Here is a 7416-nt window from a genome sequence, read left to right as displayed (position 1 = left end):
TCGGAATGACTAAAGAGGATATATCATGGGAACACGTGATTTGAAAAGTGAAACAAACACAGGTCGGAAATTGATAGAATATAATGTTTTTGGCAACATTTAATATATCTATATTTTACCTGATATTCACGGAATATACTAAACACATTTATACAATCCATACTTTAGTACAGTCCTTCAATTATGTCTTCCATATACGCTTAAGTGGCGGGAGTATGTTTCAAAATATTGAACATAATATAAGATAAATTAATAATAAGGTTTGATCTAAAAATAATGTAAATTAAGTATCGAAATGGTATATAAGTTAAAATTAAAGTCTTTTTTTTGGCCTTAATCATAATAATTTTAATAAATCTTAGAGCATAAAAGAAATATTCGTTGAATATTACATACACGTTCCCGTACCGGGAATCGAACCCGGGCCTTCTGGGTGAAAGCCAGATATCCTAGCCACTAGACCATACGGGATATACATGAAAAATGTTATTAAACACTAAACAATATAACAATAAAATTGTTTACTTGTTATTGTTATATGGTTTAAGTCGCTCAGGCTGGCTGGCTTACTTGCGTAAGTATAAAAGAGAAAAAGTACATAATTAGAGTAAGTATAGAAGTAGTGTAAGTAAGTATATAAGGAACGTAAGTATATAAGGCGAGGAAGTATATAAGGTGAGCAAGTATATAAGCAGCGTAAGTATATAAGGCGAGCAAGTATATAAGCAGCGTAAGTATATAAGCCGAGCAAGTATATAAGCAGCGTAAGTATATAAGCAGCGTAAGTATATAAGCAGCGTAAGTATATAAGTGGAGTAAGTATATAAGTGGAATGAGTATATAAGGCGGGCAAGTATATAAGGAGCGTAAGTATATAAGCCGAGCAAGTATATAAGCAGCGTAAGTATATAAGCAGCGTAAGTATATAAGCAGCGTAAGTATATAAGCAGCGTAAGTATATAAGTGGAGTAAGTATATAAGTGGAATGAGTATATAAGGCGGGCAAGTATATAAGGAGCGTAAGTATATAAGTGGAGTAAGTATATAAGCCGAGTAAGTATATAAGGAGCGTAAGTATATAAGCCGAGTAAGTATATAAGCCGAGTAAGTATATAAGTAAGGGAAGTATATAAGGAGCGTAAGTATATAAGCAGCGTAAGTATATAAGCAGCGTAAGTATATAAGCAGCGTAAGTATATAAGCAGCGTAAGTATATAAGTGGAGTAAGTATATAAGCAGCGTAAGTATATAAGTGGAGTAAGTATATAAGGCGGGCAAGTATATAAGGAGCGTAAGTATATAAGCCGAGCAAGTATATAAGCAGCGTAAGTATATAAGCAGCGTAAGTATATAAGCAGCGTAAGTATATAAGTGGAGTAAGTATATAAGTGGAGTAAGTATATAAGGCGGGCAAGTATATAAGGAGCGTAAGTATATAAGTGGAGTAAGTATATAAGTGGAGTAAGTATATAAGGAGCGTAAGTATATAAGCAGCGTAAGTATATAAGCAGCGTAAGTATATAAGCAGCGTAAGTATATAAGGAGCGTAAGTATATAAGCAGCGTAAGTATATAAGGAGCGTAAGTATATAAGCCGAGCAAGTATATAAGCAGCGTAAGTATATAAGCAGCGTAAGTATATAAGCAGCGTAAGTATATAAGTGGAGTAAGTATATAAGGCGGGCAAGTATATAAGGAGCGTAAGTATATAAGCCGAGTAAGTATATAAGCCGAGTAAGTATATAAGGCGAGCAAGTATATAAGGCGAGCAAGTATATAAGGCGAGCAAGTATATAAGGAGCGTAAGTATATAAGCCGAGTAAGTATATAAGGAGCGTAAGTATATAAGCCGAGTAAGTATATAAGCCGAGTAAGTATATAAGTAAGGGAAGTATGTAAGTAGAGGAAGTATGTAAGGCGAATAAGCATATAGGGAGAGTAAGTATATGAGGTGAGTAAGTACTCACTCACTCACTATATAAGGCAAGTAAGTATATATACTTATAAGTAGAGGAAGAATATAAGGTGAGTAGGTATATAACTAGAGTAAGTTTATAAGTACAGTAAGTATATAAGTAGAGTAAGTGTACAAGGAGTGTTGGTATATAACGAGAGTTAGTATATAAGAGAGTAAGTATAAATATAGTAAGTAACGAGAATAACTTATATGAACTCTCACAAAAGAGTTTAACTTGTTCATAAAGTATATAAGTGCAACTACTAATCTAAATCTAGTATATATATATTTCAAAGCAATTAATCTGTTAAATATTATATTTTAAATTTGATTTTTTTTATACATTTGTGCCAAAAGCTTTTTTATATCATCGTCTCTCCGCATTTGCTAGTTCATGTCGGGTCTAAAGGTATCATATCTCTTCAATACCCATCAATCGACCGTCACATCTGAATTCATATCTTTCCTTCACATTGTGTCTCACACCATCAATCCCGGTTTATTGGTCATCCGACGGTAGACCTTCTAACCAAAAACATTAAATCTCAGCACTTTCTCCGTTTATGAAAATCATTCCTCCGGTTGAATAACCAAAAGCCTATTTCTGTTTAAAGTAGTCGTCTATCGATAGCTCATCTATTGAATTTTTGAAATGTATATAAAAATTAAATAACTTCTATTGAATTCTCGTGTTACCCATATATTTATTTGTTTCTTTCTCATATATAATAAATTTTAATCTTAGTTTTCAACCGCCGTTCGGAATAAAAGTTCCTTCATACTTAGTAATACTCTTTAATAAAATACTTGCTTATATGAATTCATTTTTCTTAGTGTAACATGAACAAATAGTGTGTAAAGAATGATTTTTATTCAATTAAGTTTCAATGCTTTTTTTGTATAAATAGGTATTATAAAATATTTTACAAGTCACATTTGAGAAAAAAAAATTGAACCTGGCAATTTTTACGCAAAATAAAAAAAAATACCAAGAAAAACCTATTAACAACACAATCAGGCTGCGATATTCTCATCACGAATTACAAATTCCTTTAGTCCAAAAAATTATTCCATCAGTAGTACATTTTATATTAAAAAACTCAAAGCATTGTAACAATATTTTATTTCCATTAAACTCTGTAAAAAAAAGTAAATAAGGTAAAATATGAAACAAAGACTGGGAATATTTAAAATTTTCATACTTATAGCTTCTCTTGATGTAATAAAATTTTTACATTTTAATTGAAGATATATTCTAAAGCTTATTTTAAAAAATAAAGACAATTTTAAACTTAAAATTATAAAATCACAAGTATAATTTGTTTGTTAAAATTATGTACAAGCACATACTTAAAAAACAATACATTCTTAATGATGCAAACGAATGATGTTTATATTTTATTACAGTTTATTACCATCATTATATTTTATAATATTAAATTTTCGTGTCACAATGTTCGTTCCCGTACTCCTCCGAAACGGCTTGACCGATTGTCATGAAATTTTGTGAGCATATTGAGTAGATCTGAGAATCGGCCAACATCTATTTTTCATACCCTTAAGGGTTGTTCACACTTAATTTTTTTTTTTACAAAATTTTTTGTTTTTATTATTTTATAATGTGACATTAAAAATACATACAACCCAAAATTTTTAATTTTTTATCACCAACCCCTATTTTTTTATAGCCATTTTAGTAATTTAACAATAAGGTGTAACTTAGGGCACTTTTTATCAGGATTCCAAATCCCCATCCCGAAATTATAACGCTCGAGTGGGAGGAGCTTAAAAGTTTTTTCATTGTTTCTTATGCAGACGGAGTCGCGGGTAACAGCTAGTTTTATAATATAAAAGACTATTATAGTTTATACAAGTTTATTGTTGAAGTTTTTTTCAATGTTTATATAAAAAAATATGATAAAAATAACCACGTCTTAGAAGGCACTGAAAGACAATTATATTTTTTTGAGTAAGATATATTTAGGAACGCGTTCAGAACAAAAATTACAAATATATATTTATTATGGATATGAATTTCTAAATTGAAGTCAATTTATTTGAGCCTATTTAAATAGTTAATGAAAACAAATAAATTGAATGAAAAATAAACATTATAGAAGAAACTTCCCAAGAAACTAAAATCAATTTGAACTCTCAGAACTCCATATATGACTTATACTGTCTTATAGATTTAGATTATTTTGCAGATCAATTTTGGACTGCCTTATGTTATTACAAATAAGTTATTACTTATTTTTAAAGATAATTCTTATTAAATCGAATGATCTGTTTCATTATAAGCAATAATAAACATGGTTTTAAGCCTTAGTATTGATTGATGCCTTTTGAATGTTCAACTGCCGCAGTTTAACATTCAATTCATAGTAACTATTAAACTATTTTAATTTAGAGTTGACTGTGTATTGTTAAGTCTTTAATAGTTCACCATATTTTAATTGCCTGTGCTATTCACAACTGAAATATTTATCCGTTTAGTACTTCGCATAATTTATATCTTTATAACTTAGGAAAACAAAATTAAGTAATGTTTATTACTTTAGAAATGTGATTTAATACTTTGAATAATTTGACCGATCTGAGATTCGGAATCCATTTGAAAAAAAGTAATTCCGACAATTTCAATCATCGTTAAAATTAAGTTGTTGACACATAACATGAGTTATTGATCTATATGAAGGCTCTAGCAGGCAAAATAGAATGAGTTTATAAAAAATGGTTTGATTTTTCATATAAATATAATGTCTGTTTTTTTAAAAACGTATAGTTTGGAATTTAAATATGAAAGATCATGGTTTTAAGATTTTTTACACTTTACTTGAGGTGTGTTTTATATAAATAGTTATTGCCCGCTGAACATAACAACTGCGCTCAGAGAGAACTGCCTAAAGTGAGCTTAAACAATACATATAGTAACCTATCTTGCAGCCTTTTCATTTTAAATACCCTAGATACAGACTGCAGCTCCATCCGCTCATCTGCACATCTGCCATCTGGGTCGCTCCCCAAATACATGAAAAGTAATTCATTCAAATAGGTACAGTCAGTTAGGAGTTCTGTGACACACACACGTACAGTAGAATTGCATACACATAGAAATATAAATCATTTACTATTTAAAAACAATATATTTTTTAATCGTTTTATATGTAATTTTATACAAAGTAAAGCAGTATAAAATATTAAGTCATCAGCCAGTGGCTCAAAAAAAAACCTTTTATTTACATGTATTTAAAATTTGTAGTCATTTTAATCATACAATAATGACTTTTTCTATTATTTACCAGCACTTTACCAAAAGTATGACGTCAATGACGTCAGTTTGATAAAATGGCATTTTTTTTAGTTTAAATAGGAGGCTTCGTTTGCATTGCAATAAATATTTGGTTGTAAGCCTTACATAAATTTTCTAGTTTATATTAAAAATAAGAAGTAGGAAGCTATGCAACCTACTTAGGTTGGCTACTAAGACAATTTAACGAAAAACCTTTAATACAATGTGATATTCGTTTCATATTATTTTGTTGATAAAAATATTTTAATAGCAATTGTAAAAATCATATAACTAATTAGATATACCCGGGTGATAAAAGATAACTGTACATTAATATATTGTTGAAGATTGTTATCACTTGTGTTATATTTAAAAGAATTCACTTTGTAATCTATTTACGTTATAAAAAAAACAGATTTGCTAGAGTTGCAATATTTTTAATAAACATGGATTATTTGCTATAATCGTATAATATTCGAGGCTTTCACTAAATATTATTTTTGTTAAGACTTTATTAATCCCAAAAGACTTATATAATCATACACTAATGCAAGTTAATTCTCTTTTATAAGTAGCAAATTCTGAAGACTTTAATTTTTTATTGGAATTCCTTAAAAAATTAACCAGATATCACAAGGTAAGGAAAGAATGGGGATCTTAATATCTTCGAATGAAGTGAAGTTATTTTTCTTGTGTACTTCATCGTCTAGAAATACTTGGATATGATCTCTGACCTGTATTCTCTTCTATGTCAGCATGTATCGTTTTTGATTCAATGTCAGCTTTAACATTACCTTTGTGTTAATATAAAGCATACAACCTTAGTCTTACCATTACCAATTCTTCGTTATTAGATCATGTACACACAGATAGCTCTATATTAACTAATTGAATCTATTATATTCAGTTTAATGTAAAAAACATGTCATCTCATTAACAAAACTAGTTAAAATAACAAAAATTCATACCATACATCTTCCATTTTAACCAAATAGTGAAAACAATGACATTATAATAAGATTTATATCTCAGCCACAATAATCTAAGGTTCATTTTAATGTAATGTATGAATGAAACCGAATTGAGACATAAATATCTGATGGGATTTTCTCGGCAGTAAAACTTTAACTGTCACCCGTATATTCCCTTTCCCATAACTATTGTAGTGTATAAACAGACGTTACCGTTAAGAAGGCTTTATAAGTATATTGGATAAGTTTGTGCCATCGGTGTCATTTAAGTATTTACCAAGATATTCCAGCTTAGGATTTATGAAATAAAAAAACTTGTAAATGCAAATGCTAGTTGTTTTTTAATTCGAAGTTTCCAACCGAAATTGAGACTTCATTTCATTTTATAAATAATAATTATTATATAACTAGCGGACCCGACAGACTTTGTTCTGTCAAAACTGGTTTAGAATGTGGTAATTTTATGCTCCTACTCATTTTATAGTCGGTGCAAAAATACTCCTAAATGGAACTGTCAACCTGATAAATTAATAACTAAAAATAATAAAACACTTTTGGTAACGTGATTTGTGTTTGACAAATGTAATGACATGAAAACTAATGCACTTTATGTCGCGTGCCAAAACTAAAATAAAAGAAATACATTTGTAGGGAAAAATAAAAGGGCTGTTCTAGGGGTTTCCCTGCAATAATTCGAACTTTTCTCGCCGTGAAAACTATCCTTGAACTTCACCGAACATTGAATAAAAAGAACTGGTAAAATCAGGCCAGGCGTTGTTGGGCTATGCGCTTACCAACACATTTTGTGATTCATTTTTATATCATAAATAAGCGCACTAGCAAAGGTTATTATTTAGAACAAGCTCAACTTTTTTATTACTTATGTGGAAGTTAAATTGCATTTCGTAAATAGCCTTTTGATTTTAAGAAATCTATAAAGAGATTATTAAGAAAACAGTTAAAAATCTGATAAATTTAAAGAAGGTCGAAATTACGGGATGAATATAGTATTCGTATAAAGCACAATGACCAAATTCTAAGACGAATGATACAAAATATTCTGAAAGTCATATGGAGTCCTGCTCTTGTTGATTCATTTTCTTTGTATATTGGTGATTAATTATTTGAATTGTATTAAACGTTATGCTACAGTTTTTAATATTATAAATGAAATGAAAAAAAAATTCTATATTTACT

General features: G+C 29.3%; 1 non-coding gene across 1 annotated transcript; it reads right to left on the bottom strand.

Annotated features, from left to right (window-relative positions):
• Window positions 1–399: 399 nt before the first annotated feature.
• Window positions 400–471, bottom strand: Trnae-uuc (transfer RNA glutamic acid (anticodon UUC)). The gene has a single exon. It is a non-coding gene; the product is annotated as a tRNA-Glu (tRNA).
• Between the last annotated feature and the right edge of the window lie 6945 nt (window positions 472–7416).

The sequence above is a fragment of the Danaus plexippus genome (genome assembly GCF_018135715.1).
Source record: "Danaus plexippus chromosome 13 unlocalized genomic scaffold, MEX_DaPlex mxdp_15, whole genome shotgun sequence".
NCBI lineage: Eukaryota > Metazoa > Arthropoda > Insecta > Lepidoptera > Nymphalidae > Danaus > Danaus plexippus.
Note: the sequence above shows the minus strand (reverse complement) of the source record. Positions and strands in the feature narration are given on the sequence as shown.